The following is a 20,535-nucleotide window of genomic DNA, read 5'->3' as shown; positions in this document are numbered from 1 at the left end:
GACCTGAATTTCAGCTGAAAAACATAATTTCTGTTAACGAGTACCAAGTAAATAGTGGATTTGCATGTCTCTCTGGCAAATCCACTTGACTAAAGACAGAAAATTTAATGCTGAAACCACATATCAACTAAAGGGATAGTGTTAAATTTTTCCGTTTCTTCTGAAGCTGCATGTGCAAATTTGTATTGCAGTATACATTATGCGTTTTGATTTGTGTTGTTGTGCTTTCTCAAAATAAGGTTCTGTTACTGCAATAAGTAACACAGGAAACCTGAACGTCTCAGCAAGACAACAGTGTAACTGCACAGATTGAACACTGTTCATGCATACAAATAATGAATAAGAACCTATTTTTTCAAAGATAAGGTAAGTAATTATGTAATAACTGTTGCAAAAATATTCAAAATGCCGTTTTACTTCATGTACACTCTTTGCATCAAGAAAGCCCGAATATATAACCATAAAATAATGAAGCATAAAACATCCGGAACAGAGAATATTTTAGTTACATCAGTAGCAGAATCCCATTTCTCATTCATTGGAACACACGACATTTGTTCGACAATATGTGAACGAAATTAGTCATTGAATGCTTCGTGAATGAAACTGTTAGTGTAGACAAAAATAATATCCGAGAAAGTACCGTACATACTCAACTCTGCCTCTGCCTCTGCCTCTGCATCTCCGATGTACCTCTAGTATTAAAATGAAAATAACTCTTAACGAAATATTAACTTAAAACGTGATTGTAACTGACTTTCGAAACCACGTGTGAAACTGAAACACGAACCACAACTCCACTTAGCGCGTGGCCTATGGCCTAAATGTCGAGGGGCGTCCGTCGTTGCTCATCACGGCCACACGTCCGAATCACTTATTTACTCGGGACTGGAAGGAGGTATCGCAGTCCTTCCACTGACAAAAAGAATTTCGATATATATATCGCACGCAGCAACCTATATCCTGAAAACAACCAAACTTAAACTGGCCAGCGACTAAATTCTTCACTGCAAACTTTTCCAACTATGCCGAGTAGTATACTTGCAAGTATTTTGAAAGTATCACAATAACTGTGAGCAATAACGAAAGTAAAACCAGTTCACTATCAAGCTGTGATGTCAGATTATAAGATGTCGAAAAATCATTCTTCTTGTTTTTTGCCGAATAGTTTCCTGAAAATCGAATGAGAAAGACCGCTTAGCGGAGAACACGCTCTAACCCGCAACAGTTCCTTTTCAGTTTTTTGGGCGAAAAGTAGAAGTTTTACTGAGAAGCTGCCTACAGAGATGGATGTAGCTTTGCTTCATCTACACTCATGCTCATAAATTAAGAATAATTTCAGAGTGTGGTGCCACACAACGTGGCACTACACAAAACTGGCGCTAATAGCACAGGCGCATAAGGAACACACACGACACCAGTCCACGGTATTGGTGATAAGTTGAGAAAACCATCCTGAAACACATGTGCTACAAAACGCCACTATTTCCTGCGCGTGTACCCCGACATCAATATGGGATATGATCAACATGCACACGTACACAGGCCGCACAAGGGTTCGCATACTGTGTATCAGGTGGTCGAGCAGCTGCTGGGGTACAGCCTCCCATTCTTGCACCAGTGCCTGTCGGAGCTCCTGAAGTGCGCAGGGGTTTGAAGACGTGCAGCGACACGTCGACCGAGAGCATCCCAGACGTGCTCGAGGGGGTTAGGTCTGGAGAACAGGCAGGCCACTCCATTCGCATGATATATTGTGTTTCAAGTTACTCCTCCACGATGGCAGCTGGGTGGGGCCGTGCGTTATCATCCATCAGGAGGAAGGTGGGACCCACTGTACCCCTGAAAAGGCGGACATACTGGTGCAAAATGACGTCCCGATACACCTGACCTGTTACAGTTCCTCTGTAAAAGGCATGCAGCGGTGTACGTGAACCAATCATAATCCCACCCCACACCATCAAACCACGACCTCCATACACATCCCCTTCAAGCACATTAAGGCGTTGGTATCTGGTTCCTGGTTCACGCCAGATGGAAACCTGGCGAGAATCACTGTTCAGGCTATACCTGGACTCGACCGTGAACATAACCTGGGACCACTGTTCCAATGATTATGTACTGTGTTCTTCACACCAGGCTTTACGGGCTCTCCTGTGACCAAAGGTCAGTGGAATGCACCTTGCAGGTCTCCGGGCGAATAAACCATGTCTGTTCAGACGTCTGTAGACTGTGTGTCTGGCTGTAACTGTTCCAGTGGCTGCAGTAATGTCCCGAGAAAGTCTGCCTGCAGTACTCTGTGGCCGTCTGCGGGCACTGATGGTGACATATCGGTCTTCTTGTGGTGTTGTACACTGTGGACGTCGTGTACTGTAGAGTCTGAACACGTTTCCTGTCTGCTGGAATCGTTGGCATAATCTTGATATCACACTTTGTGGTATGCGGAGGGCCCGTGCTATGACCTGCTGCATTTGACCAGCCTCCAGTCGCCCTAGTATTCTATCCCTCATAAGGTCATCAATATGTGTTCTTTGAGCCTTTTTCAACACACAGTCACCATTAGCAGTTCTGAAAACGTCTGCACACTTACTCGCTCCACCGTACCCTGACATTCACCAACGCACCCCTGCGTATGTGGACTGCTGCCAGCCCCACCTTGCTACAACCGCTGGTCAAATGCACCGGATGGTCATACCCGAGGTGATTTAAACCCGGAAACCGCCCACCAGAGAGTTGTTTCACCATGTGTCAGCATTATTCTTAATTTATGAGCATGAGTGTACATAAAACAACTTCTTGTTGAGACGCATCGGAAGACTATAGAAAAATGAAATGATCGTATGGCATTGCCGGCATGCAGTCCCCATTCGCTAAAGTTCGGTCCCTGAGTGAGAGTCTTGTTACAGTCGACGCCACATTGGGCGACTTGGGTGCCTGTGATGAGTGAACCGTGAATTTACTTTTAAAACCTTTTCTTAAGAATTTGCTTTATTTACTAGCGTTTCATGAAGAACATTAACTCATTTGATCACACTCTGTGAGCGTGGAAGTAGTTGCCAGTTGGTAACTGATGACACCAAATTAAATTTCTTTCAACAAATGGAAATTTTATTCCTAAAAACAGATTTAAAATTGTAATCAGAAAGCACCCTCCAAATATCAAGTTACAATTTTATTCAGAGGCAGAAAGAACAAATATTGACAGTATGAGCTTTTCGGGGTGAGAACCTCGCCGCTGCTTTTTGACACGGCCGTAGTCACGACCACTCACAACAACCTCTGAAAGACTACACTGTATTGCAAATGTGCAACACACCAGATTACTTTAAACAAATGTTTTAACAACTCACACAAGCACGTAAACTATACACCCCGTAGGAGGGATGGTTAACATTAAAATGATTAACTTGTCATCTTAGGTGCAGTTTGATTTAAAAAAAAGCTCTTACTGTGGAAGGAAATGCAGTCTTACATAAAATATACAAACATGCTCTACATTACACATATACCGCCTCTCAAGATGATATGCAGGATAAAAACATATTTCAGAAATTTGGCCGTTACACTTCAAACAATAAATTCGTTAACACCGAATTCGACACACATGACAGAGGCAGCTATTAACGTACGGCAGACAGACAGACAGACACTAACTGCGTAACAAATGCGGACGAGAGACAGGTGAACAAGCTGTGGACGAGAGACTGACCAAGAAAACAAGTAGAATTTAACAAGTAAATGAAACAACATATCACCAATCACTTAACTTCTAATAAACTGCGATTTCTCGAGAAGACCTGGCGGAGCACCCCCAAATCGCTCTCCCTTACCGTCCGCTGCCAGCCGCTTCAACGGACGCAGGAAGGCGCGCCGATCTCCCGTCTCACGGCGTCGCAGCTCGCACCGGCCAGACCGATGTCGTGGGTTGACTCCTGTTGCTCTCGTGTCGGCCGCGAAGCCACTACCCCTCGCTATACGCCGCGGCCCACTGGACTCACGTGGCGACATCACATGCGCCGACGCTCCAGACGGACCCGTCACCTTGTGTCTCAGTGCGCGACCGACCAACCGATCGATCCAACCGCCAATGACCGTTGCCTGAGCAAACTCGAGCAGACTGGCGGCCTAACAGATACTAGCACTCCGAACGACAGACAGACACTGACTGCCCCACTGACCAACTGACTAGACTCTCCGCCTAGCGAGCTCATAGCGCCCCTTAAATGCACAACACAACACCCAGCCCACGAGTGGAGAAGATCTCCAACTTAGCCGGGAATCGAACCCGGGCCCGCTGCATGGTAGGCAAGCACGTAACGAAGCACTACAGTTCATGGAAACAGCAGCGCGCCACTTGGACGTCTCCGGCCCGCGAGTGCCATCAGTGCACTGGTGTAGGGGGTCCGTACAAATTTACTTATGTGTATAAACAATTCTTCCGTCCGGGGAGGCGAGTGTCTCGACGACTTTTACCTGTTGCCGAAATTAATGTTGGCAAGATGTCATTCCCGAGAGTTCCAAGATTTTCGAGAATGTTTTAAGTTTCAACATAAGTGTCAAAAGAAATATTTTTTCTTGCGATAAAATTAGAAACTTACAATTTCGGCTTTTTCCTTTACTTGTAGTGTTAAACCTCGCTTCTTGCCAAATTTCACGATTCTGCGTCAACAAGTAGTATCAAATGGCTCTGAGCACTATGGGATTTAACATCTGAGGTCATCAGTCCCCTAGACATAGAACTACTTAAACCTAACTAACCTAAAGGCTCACACATATCCATGCCCGAGGCAGGATTCGAACCTGCCGCCGTAGCAGCAGCGCGGTTACGGACTGAAGCGTCTAGAACCCCTCGGCGCCAACGGCCCGCCAAGGAGTATCCTATAGGATTTTATGAATGACTTAGCGAGTGCCAAAACATGCGACATGAATGACTTTGCCTTCTGATTCCACAGACTTGTAAGGTTAAGTGTTTTACACTACCAAGGGACCATTGTCTTCAGTATGTTACATAAATTTTAACGAGGATAATGGAATGCAATCGAATTAAATCGGGTGATGCTGAGGGAGTTAGATTAGGGAATGAGACACTTTAGTAGTAAAGGAGTTTTGCTATTTGGGGAGCAAAATAACTGATGATGGTCAAAGTGGAGAAGTGAAGAAGAGAAATTTGTTAACATTGAGTATTGATTTAAGTGTCAGGAAGTCGTTCCTGAAAGTACTTATATGGAGTGTGGCCATGTATGGAAGTAAAACATGGACGATAAATAGTTTAGACAAGAAGAGAATAGAAGCTTTCGAAATGTGATGCTTCAGAAGAATGTTGAAGATTAGATGGGTCGATCACATAACTAATGACGAGGTATTGAATAGAATTCGGGAGAACAGGAGTTTGCGGCACAACTTGACTAGAAGAAGGGATCGGTTGCTAGGACATGTTCTGAGGCATCAAGGGATCGATCACCAATTTAGTATTGGAGGGCAGCGTGGAGGGTAAAAAATGTACAGGGTGACCTAGAGATGAATACACTAAGCAGATTTCAGAAGGATGTAGGCTGCAGTACGTACTGGGAGATGAAGCAGCTTTGCACAGGATAAAGTAGCATGGAGAGCTGCATCAAACCAGTCTCAGGACTGAAGACCACAACAACAACATTGTCCGTCGATTCCTGAGAAACAATGGTATTAATGGACGGTCAGAGAAACTGTTCGGTAACAAATTACAAACCAGTTCTTCTGATGCAAACACAAGAATAATTTTCGAGTTTTTCCCCTGACTTTTACTGTGAAAGCCTGCTGTCTGCCAACTTTCATGATCCTAGGTGAATGAAAAGAATCTTACAGGTTTTGATGAGTGAGTTTGCGAGCATCAAAATATGTCATATATATAGTCTTTTGATTGCATTAACTTGCAAGCTTAAGTTTTTTGCACTACCAAGGGACCATACGTGACATAAATTTCAGCTTGATATGACCACCTGTTCACGAGAAAAGTAGTTATTAACAGTTGAAAAAAGAGACGGACAACAAACTGGTACCGTTTTTAGCTATTAGTGTACGGAATCATAAAAGAAGAGGATCGAACAGTTTAAAGTGATATGTTACAGTCTAACGCTAAAATGACGTAGGCTAACAAGACGAAAAATGAGGAGATTCTAAGGTGAATTGGTGAGGAGAGCAACTGTATCACTAACTGACAGAAGGAAGAAGGTGTGTTAATACATCGGGGTTCAACTTTTCATGCTGGTGGAGAGAGCCGTAGAGAACCAAACCTGTGAGAAAAGGTAGATCTTGTAATACATGCAGCAATATATGAGGTGGTCGAGTGTCAGTGTTACTGCGAGATTAAGAGAGGTCTAGAAGCATCCTTGAGAAAAACGGCCAAGAGACGTTTATCAGACATTCATACTGTAGAGTCATATGGCTGCTTTTTATTGACAGTGTTGTTCATTGTACTCAGCAATGAATACATTCGGCCATAAATAATATATAAGCTTGTTTACAAGCGTGTTCATCGGCCGCTGACTGAGTCAAAAGTTACTGCGAGCGTTACTTTCGTGACAAAATTGGCTGTACAGTCCCGTGTCTCCCGACAGGCGCCTGTTCAAACGGCTTTTATCGGCTGTCGTGCCTGTTTCACACCTGCGAAACAACAAAAAGCGCTACACGGAGGAACAATAGCAGCCGGCACTTTCCTCTTTGAAATATAAATCGCGTGTCGCGGCTCGCAGCGGATGTTTTACAAAATTTACGACCAGTGAGCGCATGCGTTTGTTTTATTATGCCATCACTGCCACTCGGGTGGTTGGCCGGTAGCCAGGGGCCGTCCGGTGCGTGCTGAGTACAGTCATACAAAGTACAGCTAATACTTATTACATAACGTACTTATACATATTACATATTACATTTTACATAATACTTATTACATAATTGTGGAGTGTGTGGTGTGTGTCGCAATAGGCTACGTGTTGCTAATGTTATTTTTAATGTCAGGTTATAAATACTCATTAAGTGAAGTATAATCAAAGAGAGAAGAAAAAGAAGAAGAAAAACAATACAAAACGGTGTGTACTCTGATGAGCCAGAACACTATTGCCACTGCTCACCGCGAGGTCGTACGCTGGCTGTGTGCGCTGAGGGCACGTGACGCGCTGAGAGAAGTACGTGAGCGGGGCAGAGGCGAATGGGGAATAATTCTAGCGACGATAAGGGGCGCAAATGCGGAAATCCGCCGACTTAAACTACTTTGACAGAAGCCAGCTTCTTGTGGCCCAGCGCCTGGGAGCGAGCATCTCGGAAACGGCGACGCTGGCGGCCTGTTCGCGTTGCTGCTGTCGTGAGCATCGATGGGAAGCGGTCGAAGAATGGTGAAACCACGAGTGGTCGACAAGGAGCTGGACCTCCGTATCTCATCACAGAACACAGGGATCGGAGGCTTCTACGCTCTCTAGACCAGGATAGGCTGCGATCTGGGGCAGATCTGACGACAGGGTACAGTGCTGGGAGTCGCACAAGTGTTCAGGGAGCACTCTGTCCAGCGCACAGGGTTGGACACGATGTTCTGCGGCAGAGGACCCCTACGTCTTCCTATGCTGCCCCGAGAACATCGTCACTTGTGATTACAGTGGGCACGGAATCATCGACACTATACCGTGGATCACTGGAATCGTGTAGCCTAGTTGTAAGAATACCGTTTATTGTTAAACCAGGTCGATTTTCGTGTCCAGATAACGCCGTCACCCAGGCGAACGACTGCTCGAAACATGAGGCGCGCCACGGACGCAGGCTAGTGGGAGCAGTATTGTGTTATGAGGGACATTCACCTCGGGTCACACGGGACCTGCGGTAATAATCTAAGGCACCGTTTTAACAGCCGTGGACTACGTGAACCATTTATGTTTAATGTCTTCCCCAACAGCGATGGCATCAACCAACAGGATAACGATCCGTGTCACAAAGCCAATATCGTGCTGCAGTGGTATAAGGAGCATGGTAGTAAACTCACGTTGATGTCTTGGTATCGAATTCCTCTTACCTGAATCCGGTGAAACCCAGCTGGGACGCTATCGCTCGCTATCTCCGTACCCACAAACCAACCGTAAATTATGGGACGTATGCGTAGCTATGTGGTGCCACAAGCCCCTGGAAACCTACCGAGCACTTGTCGAATCACTGCCGAACTGCGTTCCAGAGGTGGACCAACACTCTTTTAGGTAGGCAGTCACAAAGTTTTGGCTCACCAGTGTATGTGTTTGTTTCTCCTGTTACCGACGTGAATCTTAACCGCCGCACGGGACGTTGGCGTCGCCAGACGTAATCTTCAGTGAGTCGATGACAGTGCAAATCAAGAAGATCACCGAAGCTGTATTTAACTGTCGTGTTCACTGTCCTTAAACATCGTAAAATTAAAAGAAAATACATATTCACATCTGTCTGAAACTTGTGTTGCTCGAGACTTGTATTAGTTAGGATTGCTTTAATATACCAGCTGGTTAATTTCAGGATCTTACGCGACAAACAAATGCACAGTACTCTACGTAGTCAAACTTTCTAAAGTGCTGAAGTGAAGAAAAATTTATTGGTTTTCTGAATTTCTTCAGACATTTCTTAACTGACGGTATTTTAAGAATTTCCTATTAAATGAATCATAATGCTGACTGTAAATACAAATATTAAATCACAACTGATTACGACCAAGGTCTAATAAATACAGTCACGACACTCTCTGGTACGAAAGGTGTTACCGGTCGGTAGCTGGAGCGACTAGCGTTCTAAGCGGTGTGCAGGCAGACAGCCACATCCGTCGTACGGATAATGTTTCTTTTTAATTACTTTCTGCTTAATTAACCAAATAGTTGTTACATCTGTGCGTCCCACGCATTAGTAAGTTACCAAGAGACATGAATTACCGTGAAATACATGTAAAAACAGCCGATTCACGCTGTATCAATGACGTAAGCTACAACTCTTTCATGAAGAAATACCCTGGAATATATCTATACTTAAAGCTTTTTCCCTTGAAATCAATAGAATATAGACAGTTTTCATTGATGAGAAGCACATTTTTCTGCAGTTGTCTGTTGTTATTATCATAGGCACCCTTGACACTAAAATTTTTTTTCTTAAACTTCCGTCGACTTTCTAGTACAAGTATAGTTACGTAAATATAATTTTTTTGCTTTAAAAGCGAATGTGTTGAATATTCATGCCGTTTATGGCACATATTTAACTATATTATGGAACTGGTTTCTCCTGTGTCGGGAAACAGTTTTATTGCAGGGTTCCTAAGTTCCACATTCACTGATTTGGCTAAAAGTGTAGCCGTAGATGTAGCTAACTTGCAGCAGTCCTCAGCCTAGGCCTAGGTTAGTTGCAAAGTCTAGCAGAAAGTAGGTTCTGCTGCTAGGTAGTTCCCACGGTAGAGGTGTGGGCCAGCAGTTGCAGGAAGTGTTGGGGAGTGAGTACCAGGTCACCAGCATTGCGAAGCCTAGTGCAGGGTTGGCTCAGATGACTGAAAGCATAGGGGAGTTATGTAAGAATTTTACGAAAGAGGATCAGGTAGTGATAGTGGGTGGAGCAGGGAACAGTCTCGATAGGGACGGGGAATATGATGTCAATGGTGACTTGGTTAAGATAGCTACTCATACTGGTGGCACTAATGTGCATTTCGTGCAACTGTTTCAGCGTCATGATCGGCCTCATCTTAACGCGGCTGTTAGGGGCGTTAATGTGGGGCTGGGGAGGGCACTGATAGCGGAGGGCATGAATCACATCTCAGTGGTGCCAGCTGGGTCTATCAGTAGATGGGGTTTCACTAGGCATGGCCTGCACCTCAAGAGGTATGGGAAGGGGAGGCTGGCTAAGCTTATAGGTGACAGTGTAGTGGGTGGTGGTGGTGGTAGTGGTATGACTCATGGGAAAATTCCTGTAGTACTTGGTGATAGTGCTGCACCTTTTCTAGACTGAAGTCAGCTGATAGGTGTACCTGCTTAAAGGAAGTGCCTCTAACTAAGGGCTCACCTCCAGAGGATGTAATGTTTCTAAGTAGAGAAGGAATTAGCAGATTTCATCAAAATATAAGAGGTATTAGAGATAAAGTTAGTGAACTGCTAATAGATGCTAAATCTGAAATTACTGGTATATCTGAGCACCACTTAAATAATTTGATAATTCAGAGGCTTCGTTTACCAAGCTACAGATTAGCTGGCTGTTTCTCAAGGAGTTCTTTGTGGGGTGGGGGAGTGGCTCTGTACGTAAAGAACAGTATTTTATTTGAGACCATAGACGTACACGATACTGCACTGAACAGATATTTGAAAGTTGTGCAGCATTAGTTGAATTTAGTGAAACTAAACTTCTAATTGCTGTTGTTTATAGGTCCCCTAACTCTGACTTCAAAGCATTTTTGCTTAAGTTGGAGAGGGTTCTTGATCCACTTTGTAGGAAGTACCAGAAATCAATTCTATGTGGTGGCTTCAATATATATATTGTACATGATTGTGCAAGAAAAAGGATGTTGGTAGATCTCTTAAATTCATATGATCTGAGGCAAACTGTGTTTTTTTCCAACTAGAGTGCAGGGGAGCAGTAGCACAGTCATAGACAATATTTTTATTCATTCTTCATTACTAGATGGGTTCTGTTAGTAAAAGGTTGAATGGCCTTTCAGACCATGATGCACAAATTTTAACACTAAAAGGTTTTTGTACTCTAACCAATGTCATGTTTAATTACAAACTACATAGGAAAGTTAATCCAACAGCAATAGAGAGTTTTTTAAAACTAGTGCCGATAATATATATGATAAATACAATGCTTTCCATAACACATTTCTCATGCTCTTTGAGAGTTGCTTTCCATTAGAACATTCTAAACGGGGTACTATCAGTAATAGACAGACCGGTTGGCTGACTAGAGGGATAAGGATATCATGCAGAACAAAGCGGGAATTGTATCAAAATGTTAGAAGTAGTCACAATCAAGGTACAGTAGCCCATTACAAACAGTATTGTAAGGTGCTTAAAAATGTTATTAGCAAGGCAAAAAGTATGTGGTATGCAAATAGAATAGCTAATTCACAGGATAAAATTAAAGCCATATGGTCAGTTGTGAAAGAAGTGTCAGGTCATCAGCACAAGGTTGACGATATAAAGTCAGTTTGCAGTAATAATACTTCTGTAACTGATAAATCAGATATATGCACAGTATTTAACAACGATTTTCTGAGCATTGCCGGTGAATTAAATAAAAATTTAGTATCTACAGGAAATCATATAAATTTCTTAGCAAATGCCTTTCCGAGATTGACGTCTGAAATACTCCTCTGTGATATAGACAAGAGGTAGATTGAGACAATAATCAAATCACTGAAAACTAAGGACTCTCATGGTTCTGATGGAGTGTCTAGTAGAATCTTAAAGCACTGTGCTGCACATGTTAGCCCTGTATTTAGCCATATTTGTAATTTTTCCTTTAGGAATGATCAGTTTCCTGAATGAGTCAAGTACTCAGTAGTAAAGTGGCTTTAAAAAAAAGGGTGAAAAGGATAATGTAGATAATTTTAGACATATTTCTATGCCATCAGTGTTTGCAAAAGTTATCGAAAAGGCTGTGTGTGTAAGGTTAATTGATAATTTTATATCATACGATTTGCTTTCAAATGTACAGTTCGGCTTTAGAAGTCGTTTGACAACTGAAAATGCTATATTCTCTTTTCTCTGTGAGGTACTGGATGGGCTAAACAAAAAGTTTCGAACACTTGGCGTATTTTTTTATTTAACAAAGGCATTTGACTGTGTGATCACACAATATTGCTCCGGAAGTTGGACCATTACGGAATAAGGGGAGTAGCTCACAATTGGTTAACCTCTTACTTTAGCAACAGGCAGCAAAAGGTCATTATTCACAATGTTGATAATGGCTGTGATGTGGGATCTGAGTGGGGTACTGTCAAGTGGGGGGTGCCCCAGGGATCAGTGTTGGGGCTGTTCCTGTTCCTTATTTATATAAATGATATGCCCTCTAGTATTATGGGTAACTCTAAAATACACTCCTGGAAATTGAAATAAGAACACCGTGAATTCATTGTCCCAGGAAGGGGAAACTTTATTGACACATTCCTGGGGTCAGATACATCACATGATCACACTGACAGAACCACAGGCACATAGACACAGGCAACATAGCATGCACAATGTCGGCACTAGTACAGTGTATATCCACCTTTCGCTGCAATGCAGGCTGCTATTCTCCCATGGAGACGATCGTAGAGATGCTGGATGTAGTCCTGTGGAATGGCTTGCCATGCCATTTCCACCTGGCGCCTCAGTTGGACCAGCGTTCGTGCTGGACGTGCAGACCGCGTGAGACGACGCTTCATTCAGTCCCAAACATGCTCAATGGGGGACAGATCCGGAGATCTTGCTGGCCAGGGTAGTTGACTTACACCTTCTAGAGCACATTGGGTGGCACGGGATACATGCGGACGTGCATTGTCCTGTTGGAACAGCAAGTTCCCTTGCCGGTCTAGGAATGGTAGAACGATGGGTTCGATGACGGTTTGGATGTACCGTGCACTATTCAGTGTCCCCTCGACGATCACCAGAGGTGTACGGCCAGTGTAGGAGATTGCTCCCCACACCATGATGCCGGGTGTTGGCCCTGTGTGCCTCGGTCGTATGCAGTCCTGATTGTGGCGCTCACCTGCACGGCGCCAAACACGCATACGACCATCATTGGCACCAAGGCAGAAGCGACGCTCATCGCTGAAGACGACACGTCTCCATTCGTCCCTCCATTCACGCCTGTCGCGACACCACTGGAGGTGGGCTGCACGATGTTGGGGCGTGAGCGGAAGACGGCCTAACGGTGTGCGGGACCGTAGCCCAGCTTCATGGAGACGGTTGCGAATGGTCCTCGCCGATACCCCAGGAGCAAAAGTGTCCCTAATTTGCTGGGAAGTGGCGGTGCGATCCCCTACGGCACTGCGTAGGATCCTATGGTCTTGGCGTGCATCCTTGCGTCGCTGCGGTCCAGTCCCAGCTCGACGGGCACGTGCACCTTCCGCCGACCACTGGCGACAACATCGATGTACTGTGTAGACCTCACGCCCCACGTGTTGAGCAATTCGGCGGTACTTCCACCCGGCCTCCCGCATACCCACTATACGCCCTCGCTCGAAGTCCGTCAACTGCACATACGGTTCACGTGCACGCTGTCGCGGCATGCTACCAGTGTTAAAGACTGCGATGGAGCTCCGTATGCCACGGCAAACTGGCTGACACTGACGGCGGCGGTGCACAAATGCTGCGCAGCTAGCGCCATTCGACGGCCAACACCGCGGTTCCTGGTGTGTCCGCTGTGCCGTGCGTGTGATCATTGCTTGTACAGCCCTCTCGCAGTGTCCGGAGCAAGTATGGTGGGTCTGACACACCGGTGTCAATGTGTTCTTTTTTCCATTTCCAGGAGTGTATTTGTGCTTGCTGATGACACTAGCTTGGTAGTGAAGGATGTTGTGTGCAACATTGACTCAGTTTCAAGTAGAGCAGTACATGACCTCAGTTCATGTCTTGTAGAAAATAAACTAACGTTAAATCACAGCAAGACACAGTTTTTACAGTTCCTAACACACAATTCAACAAAGCCTGACGTTTTAATGTCACAGAACGGGCATATGATTAGTGCAACTGAACAGTTCAAATTCCTAGGTGTTCAGATAGATAGTAAGCTGTCGTGGAAAGCTGATGTTCAGGATCTTGTTCAAAGACTTAATAATGCCATTTTCACTATTCGAATGGTATCGAAAGTGAGTAATGTTTCGACATGTAAATTAGTCTACTTTGCTTATTTTCATTCACTTATGTCATATGGTATTATGTTTTGGGGTAACTCGTCCCATTGTAGAAGGATATTTTTGGCTCAGAAACGGGCAGTTCGGCAATAAGTGGTGTGAGTTCACAAACCTCTTGTTGACCTCTTTTCACCAGTCTGGGTATTTTGACATTGGCCTATCAATATGTATATTCCTTATTGCCGTTTCTTGTTACCAATATTAGTTTATTTCAAAGAATAAGTAGCTTTCACTCGGTTAATACTTGGCAGAAATCAAACCTCCAATTGGATCGGACTTCCTTAACTCTTGTGCAAAAAGGTGTGCAGTATACTGCTGCATCCATTTTCAATAAGCTGCCATTCCAAATCAAAAATCTTAGAAGTAATCCACGCGCTTTCAAATCGAAACTGAAGAGTTTCCACATGGGTCACTCTTATTCTGTCTAGGAGTTCCTTGAAAAATTAAGATGATTCTCATTGTATTGCTGATAGCGTTTGCTTAAACTTATGGACTGATTTTCATTCAGGTTCATGAACATTTATTTTTATCTGTTATTACTTTTTATGTTGTAAGTTCATGTACTGACACGTTCCATGACCTTGGAGATTTGCTCCTCAATTTCGTCCTACGGAACTTGACATTTAAATAAATAAAAATAAATAAATAACAAGACTTTGCTTTCTTTGATAAATAAACGACATCTTTCGGTAAGAGGTCAGATCTTCTGGTGTTTACCATTTTTTCTTTATTCAGAGAAACCTTCTGTTACCCACTGTTTCGTATCTTCGAGGGTCCTGAGGACACATAAAGAATGTGGTGAAAGTTTTCAGTTATAGTCAATTTTTATGACACTACATGCACTCCCTACAGTAGGAATTATGGCGGTTTTTTTGTTTGTTTTATTTTCTGAGTCATCAGTTGGTTTCACGCGGACCGCCACGGATTCCTCTCCTGTGTCAACCTCTTCATCTCAGAGTAGATCTTGCAACCCACGTCCTCCATTACCTGCTGGATGTATCCCATCACTGTCTTCCTCTACAGTTTTTGCCCGCTGTAGCTCCCCCTAACCACATCTCAAATGCTTATATTCTTTTCTGTTCCGGTTTTCCCACAGTCAGTGTTCCACTACCATACAATTATGTGATTCAAACGTACATTCTCAGAAATGTCTTCCTCAAATTAAGGCCTATGTTTGATACTAGTGGACTTCTCTTGGCCATAAATGCCCTTTTTTCCATTGCTAGACTGCTTTTGATGTCCTCCTTACTCCATCGGTCATGGGTTTTTATGCTGCCTAGATAGTAGAATCCCTCAACTTCATCTACCATCAGTCCTGATGTTGGGTTTCTCGCTGTTCTCATTTCTGCTACTTCTCATTACTTTCGTCTTTCTTCGATTTACTCTCAATCCAGATTCTGTACTCATTAGACTGTTCATTCCATTTAACACACCCTGTAATTGTTCTGCATTTTCTCTCAGGATAGCAATGTCATCAGCGAAATTTATCACTGATGTCGTTTCACCTTGAATTTTAATCACGCTCTTGAACCTTTCTTTTATTTTCGTCATAACTTCTTCGACGTACTGATCGAACAGTAGGGGCGAACGCTTTCTCCGTGCCAACAAATCCTATGACCACATCTCGTTTTTTCTTTAGCCTTGCTTCCATTATCAACGGCAACATCAGAATTGCCTCTCTGGCGCCCTCACCTTTCCTAAAGCGAAGCAGATTTCATCTAACACATCCTCAGTTTTCTTTTCCTTTTCTCTGTATATTATTATTGTCAGCAACTTGAACTGTTTGTGCGATAATTCTCGCAGTCTTTGGAACCGTGTGGATGATATTCTTCCAAAAGTCAGATGGTATGTCACCAGACTCACGCATTCTACACACCAACGTGAATAGTCGTTTGGTTGCCGTTTCCCTCAACGATTTAACAAATTATGATGGAATGTTATCTATCCCTTCTGCCTTATTTGATATTCAGTCCTCCAAATTTTGATTCTAATTGTGGATCCTCTATCTCTCCCAAATCGACATCTGTTTCTCCTTCCATCACATCAGACAAATCTTCTCCCTCATAGCGACCTTCAACATTCTCTTTCCAACCATCCGCTCTCTCCCCTGCATTTAGCAGTGGGATTCCCGTTGCACCCCTAATTTTACCACTCTTGGTTTGATTTTCACCGAAGGTTGTTTTGACTTTCCTATATGTTGAGTCAGTCCTTCCCACAATTATTTCATTTTCGATTTCTTCACATTTTTCATGAAGCCCTTTCGTCTTAACTACCCTACACTTTCTATGTATTTCATTCATCAGTTACTTGTATTTCTGTATTCCTGAATTTCCTTGAACATTTCTGTTCTTCCTCATTTCATCGATCAGATGAAGTATTTCTTCTGTTACACATGGTTTCTTTGCAGTCAATTTCTTTGTACCTATATTTTTCTTTCCAATGTCTGTGATTGCCCTTTTTAGAGATGTCCATTCCTCTTCATCTGTACTGCCTACTGAGCTATTCCTTATTGCCGAATTTATAGCCTTACTTCAAGCATACCTCTTTCATTCCTTAGTATCTCTGTATCCCACTTCTTTGAGAATGATTCTTCGTGCCTAATCTCTTAAACTTTAACCTACTCTTCATCACTACTACACTGTGGTCTGAATCTATATGTGGTCCTAATTACACCTTACAATCCCATATCTGATTTCGCGATCCCTGTTTGACCATGATGTAATGTAACTGAAATATTGCCATATCACCCAGGCTTGTTATGACTTGTTATCTGATATAATTATTTTTCAGATTGGCTTTCTTTTATTTAGAAGAATAACTATGTGACAGCCTACTTGAAAGTGTTATTGTATGGTTAAAATCAGTTCTGTTTATGATGTTGCAACTTCAGTAAAATTTGCTAGTGGTATTCCAGTGGTCTAGTTGTTTCATAATATTACGTGTCTCTGTCCATTTCCATGTATGATAATTTCAATAAAGTTTTCAATACATTTTTCGTGTTTTAAGTCATTAGCTCATTAAATATTTTTAGTGAGTAGTTGTCAGTATGTAAATAGATTTTCATCTCTTCTGTAATGTACATAGTGGTTGTTTGGACGTTATGTGTTGAATTAGGATACCTTGTACAAAATTATCTGTTGTGTGTTGATCGGCTTTTAAGTGACGGAAAAAAGTAGATGGATTTTTGTCACTGTACACTGTATCTAATGCCTTTTCATTAGCTAATGCTTACATTTTTAACCATCTGACCTATGCAGAATTTATTGCAACCTTTACATTGAATTTAGTATATGCCTTGGGTCAGGTAAACTGTTAATTTAGGTTTATCTGATTCAGTTTGTAAACTAGGATTGTGCCATCTTTGGTAAGCGAATTTTATATTTGTATTTTTTTGTAGTGAATTAATTTTGTTAGACATCTTTCCTAGGAATATAATCGGTATGTATGTGAATTTCTGTTCGACTGGTGTTTCTCTTGCAAGTGTTATTTCTTTTCATATAGTAGCTTTTACTGGTTTGGTATGTTTGTTGTATAGTTGAGTAATTTTTGTGCTTTTCCATGTATTGTGGGGTTTAATGTCTTTTGTACAGAGTTGTGTTCTTTTGGAATGTTTATTGTTCTATTTATCACAGTGTGAATGTCAGCACACTTGTGCGTCTTTCTGTGACATGAATGTGCATTAATAATTTGGCACATTTCACATATGTGTGTGTTTTTTGTTGTTTATGGTTAGGCTGAGGAAATGTATTTCTTTATTATTTTCTGGTTCAATTGTAAATTTCATTTTGGAATGCAGCGATTTAGTGTCATGTGTATTTGTCAGATGTCTGAATTTTCTTCATCTACTAGCATTATTGTATTGTCAACATATCTGTAGTAATATATGATGTTTTAGGCAAGTGTTTTTGTTGCTGAAAACTTTTTCTTCTAGTGCAACATCTTAACTTTATCCCTGGACACTGCATCTGTATGTATATAAATTTAGTTCTTAAATTGTAAGTAGCCCTGCTGTAATACAGATTTTAATAGTAACATGATTTCTTTAGTGCTTTTGATAGATTTTTTTCTGTACCACAGCAAGTTGTCTGCAATTGTGGTAATTGCATCTTGAATTGGAATATTAGTACAATCACTTGTAATCTCAGAAAATACGAATTTTCCAAGTTTTTGGCATTTTAGTGTCTTAGTTGGTTTATATCGTGGTCTTATGTTGCTTATTGTATATTTTCTGTTACATCTACAGCACTTCGTTAGACGTTTGTTCAGTTTGCTACTGTGTATGTAGTGCTGTCTATTTCATCTGTTACTGGACAGACTGGAGGGAGTGGCTTATGTATTTTTGTTTGTTCATGTAGTCTAGGAGTTGTAGAATCCATCACTATATTCTTCTATTTCCATAATCCATTATGATTGTGCTACATTGTTTAACTATTTTCTTGTATTGGTACTATAGCAGAGTTATTTTCAGTTTAACAATAAAATTTTTAAGCAAACAAATGGAGTGGCTGTGACATGAAGTGTATCAGCACAATGGAGACATATTTCTAAATACACTAAAAGAAAAATTTTTCACCAACAAAAACATTTTGATTACATATCATACATTTTATTACATAGACACATTGACAATACAATAATTCTAGGAGATGAAGATGCTTCAGATATCCAACAAATACACAACGCACTGAATGCACTACATCACAAGACAAAGTCTACAATTGAAACAGAAAGTAATAAGGCAACACATTTCCTTGACATTACCATGAAAAACAATAACAGAGAATATTGTTAATACACATCATGTCACCCAAAATTCAGAAATATACTTACTTTCACGCCCTTGTAAATAGAATAAACTTACAATTAGAAAATGAATCTATACAAAAAGAAATTAAATCCTACAATATGTGGTGCAACAAAAGGATTGTAATACACAAATAGTCACTCAACTATTCAAAATCATATCAAACCAGTAAAAACTAGTGTACAAAAAGAAATAACAGTAGCAAGAGAAACATCAATCAAACAGAAATTCACAAACATACCAGCTACATACCTAGGAACTATATCCAATAAAATTAACTTGTTACTAAAAAAATAGATGTAAAACATTCGCTTACCAAACACAATACAAGCTTATTTTAAAAACTGAATAGGATGAAATGAAATTACCAACTTTGTCAAACCAAGGTACATATAAATTTCAATGCAGAGATTGCAATACATTCTATATAGGCCAGATGGGTAGAAATTTCAGTATTACGTGCCATGAACACATTAAATTCAGTGACATCAATCCATCTACTTTTCTCACCATATAAAACTGAACAACATACTCAAGATAATTTACAAGAATCTATCCAAATTCTGCATGTAACATGAAAGAACTACTAAGGAAGAGAAGGAAATCTATTTATATACACACAGTTACCCACTAAAAGCGCTTAATAAGCAAATCGACCTACAATGCTGAACATACATTGGAAACATACACAGACAGTAAATATTCTGAAATAAGCATAGGTTATACAAGACCAATGACACCACTGGTAAAAATTGCCAAAATTATAGTATGATAGACAAAACTCAATGTAACCATGCAAAATTGCTTGTACATCTGTCAAATAAGCTGTCACTTAATCGTAACTGCTCTAAAGAAAAGTAAGGCACTCTGAATATTGTATCAGATAACAAGTCTATTATTACCACCCATTATTATTCCAAGAACATCAGTGGAGTGTAATTAAAACAAAGAGAGAGCAACAGAACCATGACGACGTATGGATATCAAACTCATCTGATGTAATTTACAAATTTTATAACACTGTTAACTACTTCATATTTGCTTATAATGTTAGACATACTGTACCAACATTATGCACCATTTTGCTTACAGATAATATGACGATGGCTATTTACTGATACAGGTTTATTGTAATGAATAAAGTGATCAGACTTAGCAGCATTTCTGAGTTGTAATTACATAGTACTCTTGATTACACAGATTTCGACTAGTGCTCTGAAATAAGACCAATTTCCATCACTATTGTCAATGTACATACTGTATATTCCTCAGTAATAGCCAGATTTTACGAAACAATATGTTTAAAACTTGCTTGCACATCTGAAGTAGTTCCTTCTTTCTCCAGTTTCAGTCTTTGGCATAAACTGCATCCATGCAGTTGTACAAAGCCAACATGCCAGGTGGTGCTGTCACTAGAGCATGTGCCTAGTGAACAGTACACCCAGGTTCGAATCCCAGTTTTAGAACAAAATTTTCTTTCGTGTCTTCAGTTTGTGTATATACATCATAGATGTTTGACACTTGAAAGGGCCTCTGAAACCACATAGTTTAAGTTGATTAAGCATATTAAGTTTGGCTTTACTTTTGTTGAAATGTGTTCCACTCAGTGCAATGTGACAACACAAACTTCCCAAAAAATTAATAAATAAATAAAACAATTCGTGAAGAGATGGTAGAAGATACTGCATTTATTGAACAATGTAAATGGGAGTAGCATTCAAAACCTGTACTGAAACTTTGACACATAAACAACTGCATTCATGTTAACAAAAATCACCTTTTGAAATAACAAATATTACTTTGCCTTGAAATTAATTAATAAATTAATAAAAAAAGTGATAAACCTGTAACTTCTGAATGCCATGTGAAGAGATAACTTTACTTAATA

The sequence above is a fragment of the Schistocerca gregaria genome, chromosome 5, assembly GCF_023897955.1.
Source record: "Schistocerca gregaria isolate iqSchGreg1 chromosome 5, iqSchGreg1.2, whole genome shotgun sequence".
Lineage (NCBI taxonomy): Eukaryota > Metazoa > Arthropoda > Insecta > Orthoptera > Acrididae > Schistocerca > Schistocerca gregaria.
The sequence above is the reverse complement of the archived record's forward strand: the minus strand, read 5'-3'. Positions refer to the sequence as shown.